The sequence below is a fragment of the Dermochelys coriacea genome, chromosome 21 (genome assembly GCF_009764565.3).
Source record: "Dermochelys coriacea isolate rDerCor1 chromosome 21, rDerCor1.pri.v4, whole genome shotgun sequence".
Classification (NCBI taxonomy): Eukaryota; Metazoa; Chordata; order Testudines; family Dermochelyidae; genus Dermochelys; species Dermochelys coriacea.
The window spans coordinates 11272211-11290380 of NC_050088.1; the positions used below are offsets into that span (position 1 = coordinate 11272211).

General features: G+C 46.0%; 1 protein-coding gene and 1 pseudogene across 11 annotated transcripts in view; both read left to right on the forward strand.

The window, feature by feature from the left end:
• The first annotated feature begins 904 nt into the window (after positions 1–904).
• Positions 905–9280, forward strand: LOC119846537 (annotated as a pseudogene).
• Positions 9281–9663: 383 nt separating this feature from the next.
• LOC119846401 (inositol 1,4,5-triphosphate receptor associated 2-like) overlaps positions 9664–18170 on the forward strand; it is a 28619-nt gene continuing 20112 nt past the window's right edge. For 2 of the 11 annotated variants that reach the window (XM_038380032.2, XM_038380037.2), the window contains exons 1-2: positions 9664–9923; positions 17379–17566. The gene's annotated coding sequence lies outside the window, so the exon portion shown is untranslated. Of the gene's footprint in view, positions 9924–13801; positions 13978–17064; positions 17567–18170 lie in introns of those variants that run through there. The other 9 variants (XM_038380031.2, XM_038380034.2, XM_043500584.1 and 6 more) reach the window with 8 other exon arrangements.

Genomic DNA, 18170 nt, shown 5'->3' on the forward strand with positions numbered 1-18170 from the left:
CTGGTTACTTTTCAGCCAGGCTCTCCCCTTTGATCAGCGTTTCAGTCGCTTAGTGGTGACGGTGGCTGTAGATGTAGGTGAACGAGAGCGAGCATGGCAAAATGTCTCTCCCTTTTCTCATGTCCTTTCTTTCCTCTTGGCTTTGCCCACCCTCTTCAGAGTCAGATGAGCATTTCCTCATCGCAGTCCCAAATTGCCCAAAGGGGGTGGGGTGAGTCCCTCAAGGGCCTAACAGATTCTTTTGTTGCTGCCTGAGCCAGTGTCCATTGTTCCTGTGAGGCTGGGCTGGCTTTGTCCCATCCATGCCCTGACGAGGTGTGAACTGCCCCTCTGCTCTTGAAGAGTTTTTGCATATGGGCTTGATTTAAACCATGAGGATACATTTTCAGCCTCATAATTATATACATGAAATTATAACCTATACCCTTACTGTAACAATTACTATAACATCACTATAACAGCCATGCTCCGTGCATTATGGGCCTTCTGAAGACACCCAACATGACAAACTTTGATTGGATACCACACAATCATTTTATAAAGATGAACATGGGGGGGTGTAGGGTGTTTCCCCAAGGTACAGAGCGTCATAGTGGGGAACTCCATCTCTCTCAGTGTCCTTGGGTGTTAGGTGTCAATGTCCCCGGGACTGGCTTTGCCGTTGTCTTCGTGCGTTCTCTACTGATACAGGGTCTGCCTCAGCCAGTCTTTTTCCAATGACCCATTTAGTCTCAGGGCTCGTCTACACTTAAAATGCAAGAGTGCCGACACTACCTATGTCAAAGGGAGGGCATCCCCCAACAGCGTAGATCCTCTGCCTCCCCAGTAGGCAGTAGCTAGCTCGACGGAAGAATTCTTCTGTAAACCTAGTGCTGCCTATGTGGGCACTGAGATCAACTGAACTATGCCGCTCGGGGTATGTGTGGATTTTTCACACCCCGAGAGACATAGTTATGTGGACCTAATTTTCTAGTGTAGACCAGGCCTCAGAAAGCCAGATGCCAGTCATACCTGTATCTCTTAGCCAGCCTCGAGAGCAAACAGTCTTTTTCCAGCCATTGAGTAACAATGCAGCATATAGTAGAAACTGAGGCTCATGTAGGATTCATACAACTATTAGACAATTTCCATTCCATCACAACTGGATCTTACTAGTTAAGCCTGTAGAAGTCACATAACCATGTGTCCTTCCAATGGCCCCGTGGAGTTGGTGGTTAGCAGCTAGCTTGCAGGGAGGAGAGTTCTGATCATGAACCCATAATCCTTTCTGTGTAAAACAAAGCCTGTGGGGTTGGGGGGCAGATGGTGGCATTGTTCATGTGGCTGTAATCAGCTGTTGTGCATATTGCATTTAGGGAAATCAACTGATGGGGATTTCCTCCTTAATCCCCTTGAGCCCAGGAATGCCGCAAAATTGAGTTTATACTTAAAGTGAAGATAGCTGACCAAGGAAATGGCTGCTGGGTCATAAATTTGACAGAAGTTGTCGGTGTCTGACAGATGGGGACCAGGTTACCTGTCAAAAGTCACTCATCACATTGTTGTGGTTCAATTTAAAACTACCAAGCTACCGCCACTGCTGCTACTGTTTGCCTTTATATGACTTGTTAGGCTGTTTGGTCTAAGGAAATGTGCCTCTAGTTGGAGCATTTTAATTATTTGTTGAAATAAGAAAGTGCTTAAGAACAGAAGAACGGTCACACTGGGTCAGACCAAAGGTCCATCCAGCCCAGAATCCTGTCTTCTGACAGTGGCCAGTGCCAGGTGCCCCAGAGGGAGAGAACTTAACAGGTAGTGATCTAGTGATCTCTCTCCTGCCATCCATCTCCAATGAGTCTTAAGCGAGATGTAAATTCTTGCTTGTCGTGTCTCAGCTGGGAGACATCTCTCTATGTTGGTAGCACAGCTCTGGCTTTACCGTCTATGGGATCTCTTCCGTCAGCGATCTCAGCCAGTTAATAAGCATCCCTTTCCTTCTCTAGCACCGGGACTTCACCAAGGACGTTGCCACAAGGCAATACTTGTGGGTCCTTGGAGGTGCTGCCAGGCTCTGGGTATTGGCAGCGCACAGTGCAGGGTGAGTTTGGGCACGCAGGGTGGACCCGGCAGGCTGTGTACCCTGGACCACGGCAGCCCACTCCCCAACTTGCTCCATCCCATTGCCCGGCCCTCAGACAGCATTAAACCTCCCAGCAGAGCTGCGAATACATGGCTCGGCTCCCGCTGGGCTTGGCCTCTGGAACGAGGGGTGCTGGTTTGGTCCAATGGCTCTCAGCACCCCCCCACCACTCTACACACTGTTCCAGTCCCCCCCCCGGTCTCACCCCGCCCAGCGCTGGGCATGTGGCTCTCAGAAGAGCCAGCAGCCACGGAGGGAAGGGAACCATGCCACGCGGCCGGCCTGCACATCAACCGGCCAGCGGCCACACTCCACCTCTCCCAAGATGGTGGCCACATAAAAGCCTTTCCCCATTTCCCTCCACCTCTACCAAAATGGCATCCCATTGGTGCCCACGCCCAACTCTCGTGAGAGCAGGCCCCCTGTTTATGAGGCGCAACTGGTGCAAGCTCGCCCTCTTCCGGCTAGCTGAGGCGAGAGGTGCATCTGGCTGGGTGGGATCGGGGCTCAATTTGGGGCCTACATGAGCCTCCCCCATTGGCTGAGCCGGGGGTCAGGGCAGAGATGTGGGGAGTGGGGACCTCCCTATGGGACCCTTGGTGGGGGCCCCTCCCCGTGCCCCCCACCCAGCCTGGGGCCTGTGCTGGCACCCCTCGGCCAGCCCGGGCCAGCTCGGGGGACTTCTGTGCAGGGGGCTGGCCGGGCGTCCCTGTGTTGAGCCCACCTCTGCCTTGAGCCGGCCGGGGCCAGCTGCGGCAGGGGGCGAGAGCAGAGCCGGGCCGCCCCTGGGATCGGTTCTGGGGCCAGTTCTGTTCAATATCTTCACCAGTGATGTAGATAATGGCATCGGGAGCACACTGGTAAAGTTTGCAGACGATCCCAAGCCGGGAGGTGTTGCAGTTACTTTGGAGGCTAGGATTAAAATTCAAAATGATCTGCACAAACTGAGGGAATGGTCTGAAGTCAATAGGATGAAATTCACTGAGGACGAATGCAAAGTATCCCACTTAGGAAGGAACAATCAGTTGCACACATACAAAATGGGCAACGACTGCCTAGGCAGGAGTCCTGCAGAAAGGGATCTGGGGGTCATAGTAGATCACAAGCTAAATGAGTCAACAGTGTATTCCTGTTGCAAAAAAACCAAACATCATTCTGGGATGTATTAGCAGGAGTATTGTAAGCAAAATACAAGAACGGGTTTCAGAGTAGCAGCCGTGTTAGTCTGTATCCACAAAAAGAAAAGGAGGACTTGTGGCACCTTAGAGACTAAATAAATAAATTTGTTAGTCTCTAAGGTGCCACAAGTCCTCCTTTTCTTTTTGAAGACACAAGAAGTAATTCTTCTGCTCTACTCCGTGCTGATTAGGCCTCTACTGGAGTGTTGTGTCCAGTTCTGGGTGCCACATTTCAGGAAAGATGTGGACATATTGGAAAGAGTCCAGAGAAGTGCAATAAAAATGATTAAAGGTCTAGAAAACATGACCTATGAGGGAAGATTGAAAAAATTGGGTTTGTTTAGTCTGGAGAAGAAGACTGAGAGGGGACATAACAGTTTTCAAGTATGTAAAAGGTTGTTAGAAGAAGGAGGAGGCAAAATTATTGTTCTTAACCAGTGAGGATAGGACAAGTAATGGAGGTTTAGGTTGGACGTTAGGAAAAATTTCCTAACTCTCAGGGTGGTTAAGCACTGGAATAAATTGCCTTGGGAGGTTGGGGAATCTCCATCATTGGAGTTTTTAAGACCAGGTTAGACGAACACCTGTCAGCAAAGGTCTAGATAATCAGTCCTGCCATGAGTGCAGGGCACTGGACTAGATGACCTCTCGAGGTTCCTTCCAGATCTATGATTCTACTCCCAGCTCCTGACAGTCAGAGGCTTAGCGACATGCAGAGCATGGGGTTGTGTGCCTGACTATCTTGGCTAATAGCCATTGTTGGACCTACCTTCCATGAATTTAGCTAGTTCTTTTGTGAACCCAGCTATATTTTATAAATTCTTTATATCTTGCTCCTAGAATGGGCCCCTCCTTTGTGGAGTTAAGGCTTTTTGAGGAAGAAACCTTCACTGTGGCTGCTTTTCTCATCTTGGTTTTGTGGCTTCAGCATCTCGGGCGGTAGAATGAAATGGGCTGAAAAGAGAAATTGTTACTGTATTGAAAAATAGGGATTCCCCATGCTCCGAGCACCTGAGATTATTGAAGATGAAATAACAAAGGATCTAATTTAAAATTCACCATTGTTGCTGTTTAGTTATTTCTGCACTTTTCTGGGCCTGCATAGTGAACATGTCACTTCCATTTTTATCACTGCTGTACTAGCCCCTGTTATATTTGGGTTCACATCATTACACGGGAATGTTTCATTCCACCAGAATGCTGCAGGCTAACCGACTACCCTGGTTGGTGGGATTAAAGGTGGTTTTAAGTGCTAATGTACCTGCAGTTGCAACCTGTCCAGAGTGATTAATTCAGTTGATCCTTTCAAGTTTCTGATCTGCTCTTTGTCTTTCAAATCTCCAGCAGTAAAGTTTCCCGTGACACTCTGTAGGAAGCAGTGCTGGAGATCCTGCAAGGGACTCAAGTGAAACCACGCAAGTAAGAACTCTCCTCTGTGCTGTGGGTGTGCCCTTCCCCAAATGCCAGCTCCATGGCTGGAAATCTCTGGTGAAGAGAGAGAGGGATTTTTGGCAGAGTATTCATGCTCTGCTAAATATCACTACAGCTTTTCCGATGCATATTGATATTCATCTTGTTTTACTGGGTTCTTCAATTCTAACTTTGGGTGAATCTGCAGTTACTTGAAGCTTCTTTTGTTTCTTCTGTTTTTCAGGTTTGTGGAAACAGTGGAGCTGCTGATCAGTCTGAAAAACTATGACCTGCAGAAGGACAAATGTTTCTGGCACAGTCAGGCTTGGCAGCTCTCTGATTCCACCCAGCCTTTGGCCTGCATCCTTCTCCCTCCAGGCACTTTGAATGTACATGTGGTTGGCAACACACTGACTGCTTGATACAGTGGCAGGAGGGTGCAGTGCTGAATTGCCTGGGTCATTCAGACCCCCCCATCTCCAAGTGGTATGGCTGGACAGACCCCTCTCCTGGGTCTTAAAATGTGAGTGGAGGTGTGGTGAGGCTCCTGTGCTGATCCCTGTGACCAGTTGGAGAAGCCAGATTAGAGGCAGGTGGATGAAGATTCACGGGTGATTGTTGTAAGGTTTCTGGGCCGCAGCTCTGCCTCTTCCCCCAAGGTGTAGGGTGCTGACAGTGCAGCAGGACAGTGTGGGGTGTCATCTTCCTGCCTGACAGGCTCAAGTCCTTCCTGTGCCATAAATTCTCAGTTTGTATGCTGGAGGTCCAGCAACACTGTCATGAGGCCAAAGCAGTCAATATCCCTCACATGAACATCGAGCCTCTGAAGAAACTCAGAAACAAGCTAGCGAAAAAGCTGGGTGAGTAGAACTATGCTGCCAATATGCCTGTAATTTGTGTGGATAGAGGCTTCCTGGAAATACCAGGTAATGTAATGCAGACAGTGGGCTGGTATAAACTCAAAGAGATGGGGGAGAAATGCTACTGTTAAAATGTGATAGAAACTTGCCACAAGGGAAGATTATATCTCCTGGAGGTGTCAGACTTTACATACACACTACGGTATCCAACATGACCGTTGCAGAAAATTCCTGTAGTAGTAATTGACTCCTATTCACTACATTTCTAGTGAGAAATTGTTTAAAAGTGACTTGTCCAAGGATCCTAGATCTAAAATGTGGTTCTCTAAACAAGAAAACATAGCTTTCTCAATTACTTTTGTAATCAAGATGAATTATTTCTTTAACATTGTCATGGTGTATATCCCACCATTGAGGACAAGCTGCTAATATGACCAGCCTTTGTAAATCCTAGGTGCACGGACTCCCATTTCCATCTGGACAGTGGAAGAGAGTTACCCTGTTTACTCAGATTCCTTGTAAATTCAATCATGTAGCAGTTGCTCCCCTCAACTGCAGTATGGGGTACCAAACAGATGTTTGGGGTGCACGTGGTTTAGCAACGCTAGAGGAGAAATTTACCTACTTGGCAATTTCAAGTCTGCAATGTATCTGACTGGGCAGTAAGCAATTGAATTGCAAGGGTATGGTTTATTATGCCATGCTGCTGGGCAATGTGACTTCAGTTAGCTTGACAAGTGCTGCTTTTGCAAAGCACTTAAAACAGATTTGGTTTGCTTGAGTTCTGTTGTCTTAAGTCTTGTCTATATTACTATTAGCCAGTTGAGTAGTTGCATCACAGTGAACTCTAGTGTAGACATAGCTTACATGTTGGGGTAAATTGCACCGGCACAACTGCACTGGTGGCTAAATCCCAGTGTGGATAAGACTTCAGCAACAGCCCTCAATGGTTAATAGTACCTCACCCACCTTGTCTCTCTCTCTCTCTTATTGGACCAGCTTCTGTTGGTAAAAGACAAGCTTTTGAGCTCCACAGAGCTCTTCAGGTCTGAGTCTGTAGAGCTCAAAAGCTTGTGTCTTTCACCAGCAGAAGTTGGTCCAAAAAAAGATAATACCTCTCCCATATCCTGGGACCCACATGGTTACAACGCTGCAAACAACAAAGTGTACTCTATTCCAGTAAATGCACAGAGCTCTTATTGTAGTGAACAGAACCCTTATCTCTCACTCCCAACATCAGTTTGATGCTGATGTGTGTTGGGCAGGTTAAAGAAAGGAGGAAATTTCCCTGGCTTGTTCCAGAAACTGTCTTGTCTGGTATTGGGATTGCTTGTGTTTAAGAAACATGCCAGATCAGTAGTGAGGGGCGATTACACTTGTTCAGCCTAGGCTTGTCTCCAAGTATAACTTGTTACCTAATGCGAGATTCTCTGAAGTCTGTAAATATACAAACTTGTGAGTACTTAATGGATCTTAGCAACAGTTTGCAGGTTTCTCTAAGTGAGGTATAAATCAAACCCTGTATTAAAATAGGTGTGGACAGAACTGCAGTGTTCTGGGCATTAATCTTTTTTTCAGAGCTAAGTAGTACAACGCTTTTCTGGCTTCAGAGTCCCTGATCAAACAGATTCCTCTTACCTTGGGTCAGGGTCTGAATAAAGCTGGCAAATTCCCCTCTCTCTTCACGCACAATGAAAAGATAGTGGCCAAGGTCGATGAAGTCAAGTCTACTATCGAATTTCAAATGAAAAAGGTAAACAAAAAATAAATGCAGAACACCAGATCCCAGAAGCCAGTTACACAGCATGTGGTGAGAGTCAGGACTGTAATGAAGCTATTGGCTGCCTGCCATTATACATGGATTTGCACTGGCAGGGCTGGACTGCAGTTTTCCTCCAGGGTTGTTAAGGAGGCTGTCAATGGAAAATATCTAATCAATCTCAGTTTGTGCGTTTAGGGAACACAACGCATTCAGATGCCAACCTGAGGGTGGAGGGAATTTACAATTTGTTTTAAATTACAGATGCAAGTGAAGAGGTCTGAACTTGGAAAACGCTGAGTGCTCGTGGTGCTCACTGAAATCAGTGGGAATTAAGGACGTGCTCAGCATCTGCCGTGATTGGCTCCTGCAGTTAGGGAGGATCAAATGGTCCAAGCTTCAGTTAGCCAGGAATTAGGATAATAGGTTTGTATTATACAGATTGATGTATGTAGTAGCTGAAGCTTTATGCTTAATACTGTGTAAATGAACTTCAGTCTTACAGGTGAAACAGTGAGTTTTGAGTAGTGTTTTCTTGCATTTGCTTTAAAACTGTTTCTGTTAACTTTCAAGAAAGTTAATATAGAGGATGGAACCAGAGTTTTAAATGAACACAGCCCTAATCCAAATTCAAATTCATGATGGTCAAAACCTGACTCATAGCAAATATTGCTTGACTGAGTATTCTCCATCAAGCTTAATTGGCCACTTGATTTAAAAACAACTTGAATGAACCAAGAGCAAAAGTGGTAGGCTTTGAACATATCAATCTTTCACTAAACAGCTTGAGCTACTGAATTCCTGACACTGCAGCATGGATCTATTGTTTTCATTTTAAACTTTCCGTCAGTCTGTAATCTGGCTATATAGCACAGATTTGAGCAAATTTGGTACCCAGGGTGTGTTCTTTATAGAATGAAAAGTAAAACTTAGGGGCTGAGATGCAAAAAAAAGCAGAAATTAACAGGATCCTAATGATTTTTCTAATATGAAAAATATAAACAAAACAGATTATTGTAAAACAAATATCCTGTGTGGCATGGATTAGTGATTTTGTGGAATCTTTTGGTTGGGGAAGAGATTTATCATTAGAAATTTTACTGCATAGCGTAGTGGGGAGAGTGTACTGGACTGGGTATTAATAAATGGGAGTTCTCTTCCCTTGTCTGCCATTGATCTTGTGGTGTAGAGCAAGTCACTTAACTTCTGCCTCAAGTTTCTGATCTACAAAACAAGAATAATTATAGTCACAACCTTTTTTAAACTACTTTGAGATCTGCTAATAAAAAGTACTGTATAATCAGCTGACTAGTTTCATCATCAACAAAGATTGCATCCAGTTTTTTAGCATGGTGTTTAGTTACAGCACATGGAAACCAGTGGCAAAGTTATGTCTGCTTTTGATAGAGAAACTGAAAAAATTAGCATGGTAGAAAGTAAAGCTGTTCAGATCTCAATTTCACAAATGGTGTATTTAATGGAGTCTTCAAATATCAAACTCTGGAATTCCATAAAGCATTTCCAGGCTGTTGAGGAACTGTTGTAATTGGAGAATTGTAAACCCTGTAGTATAATATTTTATCTCTTTAAAAAAGATTTATGAGGAGACTCAATTGCAGCCTACAGATGGATTCCAAAGATTTAAATCAGACCCTTAATCTAATTATATACATGTTTTGATGACTGAATTTACTTCAGCTATTGTATGGTTGTCTTTAAACTGACTGTACTATAAAGTCTGTACCACTGGAGTTGAATGATGACCTTGTCCTTCTCCTTGCCCCAGGTGCTTTGTCTGGCAGTGGCTGTTGGCCAGGTAAAAATGACTGAAGATGAGCTAGTCTACAAGTTTCACCTGGCCATCAACTTTCTGGTGTTCTTGCTGAAGAACTGTCAGAATGTGCATGTTGTACACCAAGGGGACACCACCGTGCCTCTACTAAACTGGCAGTAATAAATGTTTCAGAGCACCCGGTCACTCTGCATCTCTCTCCTCATCTGCAGTCTTCAGTCGTGTTAGGACTCTTGTTCCCAATCATTCTGAGTAGTTGTCTCACTCTAATGGACTGAAACCTCTGCTGTACCTTGCTGTTAGCTGTCACCTCCTGCTTACTTGTGTGTAACTTAACCTATGTTGGAGCTGCTTGTGATTCAGGGTTTTAGAGCAGTGATTCTCACCCCCAGGGATACACTTACCCCTGGCTATGTATAGGTCTTCCAGGTGTACATTAACTCATCTAGCTATTTGCTTAGCGTTAGGACAGGCTACATGAAAAGCACTAGCGAAGTCAATACAAACTAAACTTTCATACTGTGATAAATGAAGGGGGGGAGAGTAGCTCCTTTTTGTGGACAGCCAGCCAGTTAGCCTTAAAATCACTCTTGGTAACTGTTTTTTGCTTGCTTTACCTGTAAGGGGTTAAAATGTCCCCCAGGTAAAGAAAAGGGAGTGGGCACCTGATCAAAAGGGCCAATGGGAAGGCTAGAACTTTTTATAATTGGGAATGAAGCTTTCCCTTTGTCTGCTGTGCTCCAGGAAAGAGGGGAACAGAGCAAAATCAGGGGCTATGACTATTCTGTAAGCAGCTTTAAGCCAGGTATGAGAAATCATCAGCTATACCTAGAATTACTTATTTAAACCCCCCCAAATATGTAAGTAAATTAGGAATGTTTAGAAAGGTGCGATTAGGTTTTTCTCTTTATTTTTTTAAGACTTGTAGACTTCTCTGTACTAACAGCAGATGCTTTTGTTTGCTTGTAACCTTATGCTGAACTCTCAAGAAAGCTATTTGGGTGCTTGATTTTTGGAATGGCTCTTTTAAAATCTAGCAGAAGCCTAAGTTCCAGATGTATTTTCTTCCTGTTTGTTTTTAATAAATTTACCTTTTTTTAAGAACAAGATTGGATTTTTGGTGTCCTGAGAGGTTTGTGCGTGTTGTTTGATTAGCTGGTAGCAACAGCTAATTTCCTGTGTCTTCTTTCTCAGCTCTTCCTGAGGGGGGGCAGTGAAAGGGCTTGAGGGTACCCCACAGGGAGGAATTCCCAAGTGTGCCTTCCTGGGTCCAAGGGGTTTTTTTGCATTTGGGTGATGGCAGCGTTTACCAAGCCAAGGTCAGAGAAAAGCTGTAACCTTGGAAGTTTAATACAAGCCTGGAGTGGCCAGTATTAATTTTTAGAATCCTTCCAGCCCCCACCTTCTGCACTCGAAGTACCAGAGTGGGGAATCAGCCTTGACACATACAGACAATGACTTGTTTATATTGCTCTATATACTGTACACTGAAATGTAAGTACAATATTTATATTCCAATCAATTTTATTTTATAATTATATGGTAAATATCAGAGTAAGCAACTTTCGTAACTGTGTGCTGTAATACTTTTCTATTTTTGTCTGACTTTGTAAGTGAGTAGTTTTGTAAGTGAGGTGAAACGTGGGAGTACACAAAACAAATCAGCCTCCTGAAAGGGGTACAGTAGTTTGGAAAGGTTGAGAACCACTGTTTTAGAGCAACCTATATGCCATTGAGAGAGTACCTAAAGTTAAATGAGAAGGAGCAGCTGCAGTTAAATGATGGGGATCAGGAGGGAGGCTTCTCATAAAGATGAACTGCAAAGCCAGATGAGTTGAGCAGATTCCCATCCTGAAGGCTCTCACTAGCTAGTCATGGCTGCTACTATGAAACTAGCTAGTCAGGAGCCTTCAACGTGGAAAGATTTCTTTGATGAAACCTTCTTTAAGCCCTCCTTAGAATGATATCTTCACATAATTTTATAAACTCTGCAGCCCCCCTGCCACCCAATCAGTTTTAAAATCCAGCCAGGAGTGTGTGTGTGTGTGTGTGTGTGTGTGTGTGTTTTTAAAAAAAAAAAAAAAAAAAAAAAACACGGGGGGGGGGGCATAAACTTCAAAGTAGTAATAGTATTTTATAGCTCAGCAAAGCCTTAGCTTGGATAGACCCATAACTGGTCTTTATCTCGAGAGCATTGGGAAGTAGGCACAGGTTTGAATTAATGGTATGGTTCATAGAGCCACCATGAAGAGAGGTATTAAATCTGTCAGAATTTTGTTTTCTGAACACTTATGACAAGAACTCAAGATATTAGAAGGGAGAATATTTTTCTTTATTTTTTCAGTTGGTTTACTTCGTATTTGACTGTGTATTGTCAGTTTCCTCTTGTGGGTCTATTTCACGGTAAGATTGAGAGAAACTTCCTAAAGGAGTATGATTGTAAAATCTCAAATTTGCTGAAACGACTTCTAACTAACCTCTTGGGAAAGATATGAATTTGACACTCCATGAATGGAAATAAACATAGCAGGTTATGTTCCCTTCCCAGTGAAAATTCATTGGGAGTGGCAAACTCGTCAATGTGCCTGTGTGAAATGGGGAGGTACCTCATTGTTATAGAAGAAAGAAAAATGGTTGTAAAGCTATTTTACTGTACTTTTTTCTAAAAGGATAAAGAAATAAGGTTTAAATACAGTAAAAATAAATGCTCACTGTTAATGGATTTTCAAACCACACTGAGTAGTCTTGGCAGAGATTTTCTGCTTCATTGAAATCCTCCCACGGTGTCCTTGATCTTTTAATGCTTTTTAGTGGGTTTTTGGATTACTAGGGATCACTGGGTATATTTGAATTCAAAAGTGCACCTCCAGTTTCACTGGCCTGTCACCTGCTTTGTTCCAAAGAAAAAGCATGCAGAAAATCCATGTCTGTGGATGATCTGAAACAACTTTACCTTTCTAATGCGCTCAGTAAGGGATGAGATGGCAGGTAGCCCTACACTGTATATCCACAGAGAACAGGACCAGAAGGGCTAGTCAAAGAAGATTCCCCTCAGCTGGCTCTGCCTGTATGTTTGAATTTTGGAGGAGACCTCATGTACAGATGGCAAAAGTCAGTTGGATTCACTTGGCTGAGACTGCCAACAATGGGGTTAATTACTCAAGACTTTTAGTGGCTTTTATAATGGCACCCGTTTACTTAAAACTGGACTGAGCACAATTTACAGGCTACAGAGCAACAGTTAGTTTTTGAGAACTGATCCCTACCAACCTGCACTTTGGAACAAGGTGAGTAGAAACCCACAGGTGAAAACTTCATGTTCTATTACCAAGTCCCTGATCCCATCCCCTTTCCTGTGATCTGCACTCTGCTTTCACGGTTCATCAGGTCACTAATAAATCTTCACCTTCATTTCCAGAATGTACTGAGGCGCCATCAAGGGAACAAAATGCCTTATTCATTTTTTGGGTTTCAGGGGGAGAATCAGTGCTTGCCAAACACTTGCTAAAAAAGACCTGTTAATCTTTCCAACATTCTCAGGAGTCTCTCTAACTTTACAAGAGTTAGTGAGCAGGATGTACAGCACCATGCTGATGGAGGGAGGAGGTACCAGCTCTGCAATTCTCTCCTGCTGATATACAGGCAATTCCTTTATTTTAAGAGGACAGACTTCAGATCCTGCTTAGTAACATTTACTCCAATGTCCTGAAGCCAAAAGAGTATGCCTTCTCTTAAGAGTTGTGATAGCTTCAGAAATCCTTTAGTGGCTTAAATGGGCAGCTAGTGGCCTGAGCTGAGCACTAACATCCTATGAGCTTTCAATGCTCAAAGAAAATATGGCAATAGCAGCAGTTAGCTGTCTCCCATGGTGACTTGGGGGTTATCTTTATCCATGGTAAAAGGCTGGTGCAGGGTTCAGTCGTTACCTTGACCCAGTTAACCTAGTGTGCCACTGCCTACTGTTCCTGTAGGGCTTTTTAGTTGATAGCCTAGAAAAAGGCTATAGGACTACAGCTGTGTTGTGGTGGGCTGGGAGCCTGTCTTCTCACCAAAGGGTTAAAGGTATTGGCTCCATTATACTGGCCAAACTTCAGTTTGGGTGTTTACATTCTGTTTACCTCAATTCCCCCTTTTGTTTTAAAAAGTATTGGTCACTTCCTGCTCCCAGCTGTTAAAACAGCTTCCCTATTCCACCGTGGCAGTGGCTGCTTTTCAGTGGCAAGTACTCACTCGGGTATGGTTATGCCCCTGTAACTTGGGTTCAGGTTTTGGGTCAGAATTATGTTGCACCTGCAGTCATGTGAAATCAGGTGGTGCTTAGCTGTTTTGCTGAAGTTTGAGCTGAGATTTTGTTCAGGCCTGAAATTCAAAGCAAGAGCAAAGAGAATGGGTACATTTCCTATGGCTCTGCTAGGAACCTTCTTAATCCTGAAATTCTCTCTCCTCCTGGCTGCTTGTTTTATGGGTGCTGTTGCTGAAGGTGCGATGGCTAATAGATAGTTGCCAGCTGGGGAATTTGAGGGCCATGATAAGGTGCATTGGCTTGTTTCTTGCTTGTTGCTGAGCCATGCCCTCTGCACAGACCTAACCAATCATGCCTGCAGCATCAGCAGCCACTGTCATCTGAGCAGCTTGCTTTGCAAGCAAAAGACTGGATAATCCCCCATCATCTCAATTATTCCTGTTTGCAAGCAGGTTCAGGAAGCTTTGAAGGGAGCCTGGGAAGATGTGACTGTAGCAGGCTGCATCAGTTAAGGGGGTGGTAGATCTCGCAGCAGAGCACGAGGCATGTAAGCCCAGAATCCAGAGAAAGCAGCTGCTGCTCGCGCCTGAGAGAGCCTGTGGAAGTCTTCTATCAGGTTATTACTGTCTCCATTAATGATGCTTAGCTGGAATGTGTCTCTGCATGGGGTGCTTTAATGCTTTCATTTGGGACAGGCTCCATTATGTCTAGATTTAAAGCAAGCTTTAAAGGGAAATCTTTATTACTAGACCCAAGACACTAAGAAAGCAGAGTACAGAGGCTTGGTCTATAAGGTCTCAGCCAGCCAGGCTGGTACTGATTAAGTGGGAACGTCTCTTGTTAATTTCAGTGCTGGGCTTTGTAAATCCTCAGAGGCAGCTAAAGCAAATGCCCCCTTCGTGCCCACGCCACACTGATTACTAAATTGTAAGTGCTTGGGGACAGGGTTTGTCTTTGTGTTTGATGCACCTGAGCCCTGTGGGGCCGGGCCGGGGTGGGGGGGATGGAAAGGAAGCTGTCTCTACTCTCAGTTGGAGGAGAGATGCTCTGACTCACTTCAGTGAGTATCCTATCTTGTGTTTGTGGTGTTAAAGTATTCATAAAGAGTTATGCTGCTTTATTTTATTGCTTATCAACAGCACCTGTGACTTGACTTCTGCCTATTGCAGATCTTGGGATTCTAACTCAGATACTTACTTGGTTCCCCTCACCCTAATGCCTGAGCATCTTTCCTGTATTTGTCCTCACAACATGCCTGTGAGGGAGGGCTGGGCTATTTCCATTGTACACAGTGGGAGCTGAGGCATGCAGAGACTAAGTGACTTGCCTAAGGTCGCCAGCGGTTGGTTGTAAGGCAGGGACTTGAACCGAGGTCTTCCAAACCACTAGGCCGTCTTTCATCTCACCCACTTGTCTAATAATGCACTTCAGTCCGGAGCTGCAGACCCCTTCCCCAGCTTGCTATTCCGTGCCAATGCTAGTGCCCTAACCCGTGGATGGTCTGGCATCTGTCAGATGTTTCCTGCCTTGCCTCCAGTTTCTCCAAAAACTTGATGACGGAGTGCTGTATGAAGAGGTTCAATATTGCAAGGGCTTATGTGCTGGGAGATGACTTGCATTTTCTTTCTTGGGGCTGAGTTGCTCTCTAACTGTACAGTGGACTAATGCAGAGTTGGTGTGACCCTAAGGCATCAACATCAAAATAAAGGGGAGAGAGAGAGAGAACAGGGAGAGCGTGGGGAGAAATCTTGCTTTCAATAAAGACTTTAGAGTATGAAAAGAAGGGGGTGAAAATTGACAATTACGCCTTGCAAAATGTCCAGGCAAGATCTCAGTCCACCCACAGTAATTATACTTAGCTCTCGTATAGCTCTGCTCAGCTCTCAAACATCTCAAAAATGTTTACCAAGTTCTAATTGTGATGAACCCTCATTATTGATCACAAACCCTCCTGAGCTTTTATTACTAATTACTAGTATTACTGTACCCCGGGTGGCCCCCAACGATGGCCAGTGCCCAGGTGTGCTAGGTACCATACGGACAATCCAAACTTGGAACGGTTAACAGGCCTTTTGAAGGCCATGATCTTGCAGATAAGTCAATGGGCATAAGAGTAGGTCTTTTTATGATTAGGGCCTTAAGAACATTTCTGGGGTTACTTCCTCTAAGAATTCACTATGTTCTGGCAGTCCTGCTTTTCTGGGTGGGGTGTGTGGAGTTTAAGCAGTAACCTCCCTCACCCCAATCCTTGAGGGATGTTTTGAAATATTAATCCAGGTCCGAACATCGAGGCTGTTTTGGAAGCCTGATCCAAATTTTGTGCCTTGAGCCAATCTGAAGTGTGTTAACTGGCAGGCAGCTTCTGGGGCATGGAGAGCATGTGGGAAGTGAGTAGGTAGAAGATACGGGTACAGGGAATTGTGGAGAGGCGTTGGACTGTGTAAATGGGAGCCCAGCTACCTGTGCTATTGCTGCCTCCCCATTGCAAAGTGGGCAGGTAGGGATGTGGGCACAGCTCAACGAGCTCTCTGCCCTGCTGCCAAGCACACCAGCATGGGTTCAGTGCACGCCTACATGTACATGTAAGGGTTCTGAGTGTGGATGTCTGGCAATAACACACCAAGCCTACTGTACTATTTGCAGGACTGGGACAGGTGGGTCTAGGCCTGTCCAAAAGTAAAGGCCCAGCCCCTCAACTAAAGAGCTACGAACTGCCAAGTCCAGGCCGCAATTTCTCTCTTCATACAATGAAGGAGAAAAGGGGAATGAGTGAGGTCCAGACTTTAAAAATCGGGGAACCAGAGGGGGACACTGAACAGGGGACCCCAGGCAGTGCCGACTGCTGCTCAAAGGCATCCAGGGAGTCAGTGGACGCCAACCAGAGGAACTCAGCCTGGAGGTGTGATCCAATGAGGGAACAGACACAGGCCCCACAGCTGCAGAGCACCCTCTGTCCTCCGTCGTCGTCGTCCCCCTGCAGTGCTGGATGGACCTCTTGACCAGCCGAGAAGGTCCCACGACTTCATGAGGCCCGGGCTGGGGTGTGCCTAGATCAGGAGATGCAGCCAGAACCTCAGTGAATGTTTCCAGAGGAGCCAGAAGAGGGGGCCCAGCCCCCTGTGTGGACACACCCTCCAAACAGCGTGATCTTTCTGCATACTTCTTGGCTGGTCATCTGGGGAGCCTTTGGCCTGTTCCTCCCCCTGCAGAAGCACCAGGAGGGTTGAGTGTTAGTCCTAGGAGTTCAGTAGCAAGTCTCAGAAAAGGCAGAGTTGCTACTCCCCTTGGGCCGGGAGGCTTGGGTAACTGTGTGCTCTAGGGCTGTATCTGCCCTGAGACTGCACAGGTCTCTCTCCTGCCTGGGGACAGCTACTCCTCTTTAGCTCCTAAGGCCATCTATCGACTGCAGCTTTAATCTTATTAAGGGAACAAGCTGCTTTGTGGGCTGCAATGGGATTTGATCAGTAGGGGCAGCTGCATTACGCTGCTGGCAAGAGAGTGGGGGGTTACAGGGAGGGCAGGTGCAGTGCTAGGGGAAATGAAATCTGGGGCTTGTTGTGGCAGGGGATGGGGCGAAATGGGGGTGTGTGCTAGGCCTGCTGCATTGCTTTGCTGGGGACAGCTGGGTTTACTGTACAGTGGGGGCAGTAGTGGTGCAATGCTGGGGGGGGGGAAGATATGGGGTTACTATGGAGACAGCTGCAGTATAAACTTGACTCGTGCTAACGAAATCCTTGGGAGACAAATGTCCAGTTTTCTGGAGACAGCAGCTGGCTTCCCTCACCATTTCTATGCTGGGTCAGTACCACGGTTTCCCCCGCAACCTGGCAGTAGTGCCTCACCTTCCCAGGTGCGGAGCTTCCCCACTCTCCCCTTCCAAGTGCCACGGGCAAGAAGCCCTTTCCTGAAGGGGTTTGAGCTCTGTTGGCAAACGGCTGGAAGGAGCCGAAAGCATCGCAAGCGCGCAGTGTTTACAAGGCGGCAATGCAGCTTGTAAACAAGGGGCTTCTTTAGCAGCTGGGAGCAGCGAAAGCACATTCCAGGGAGAGCAAGCCTGCTGGGAGATCAGCTTCTTGGAGCAGCCTGGCCCGACTGGGAGACGTCTTGCTCTGCCCTGAGCAGAAACAGCATCTTCACGAATGCTTAATCCTTGACCGCATCAGAGCACGCTCCAAGCACGAATGCATCCTCGCGGCCCCTGGGAGGTAGGTCCGTCTCATTATCCAGATGGGGGAAATGAGGCACAGAGACGAAGGGATTTACCCAAGGCCACAGAGACAATCGCTGGCAGAGCCACTGGGCCTTCATTCTCGGTAGCAAGCAGAACAGCACTGAGTCTACTGGGTGCGGCGGGAGGAGAGCTCGAGAGGAGGAGTAATCCAGCTGGCATTACCCCGCCTGAAACCCCCTCGCCCCCACCTGCCTGCTGCATGAAGTCCCCTTGTCTTGATACAGTGCCATAGAATGGTATGGCACCAAACGCTTGGCCACAGAAAATGACCATACCTGCTCCTGCGTCTTCTGTGGGAAGATTGCAAAGTGCCCCAATGAACTAAGATTTCACGTCAGTCCTGTGAGGCAGGGCAAGTGTATATTTTAGACTGTAAGTTCTTTAGGGCAGGGACTGGTACTGACTATACTGCACCTAGCACAATGGGCCCTGGCTTGGTTGTTACCTAAACATTTCTACTGGAGGCAAGTGTTACATCTGAGGAAACAGGCCCACAGAGGGGAAGTGACTTGTCCAGGTCTCCTGAGTCCCAGTCCAGCACTTGATCCCCCTAGCTCACCCTCCCCTGTAACAAACAC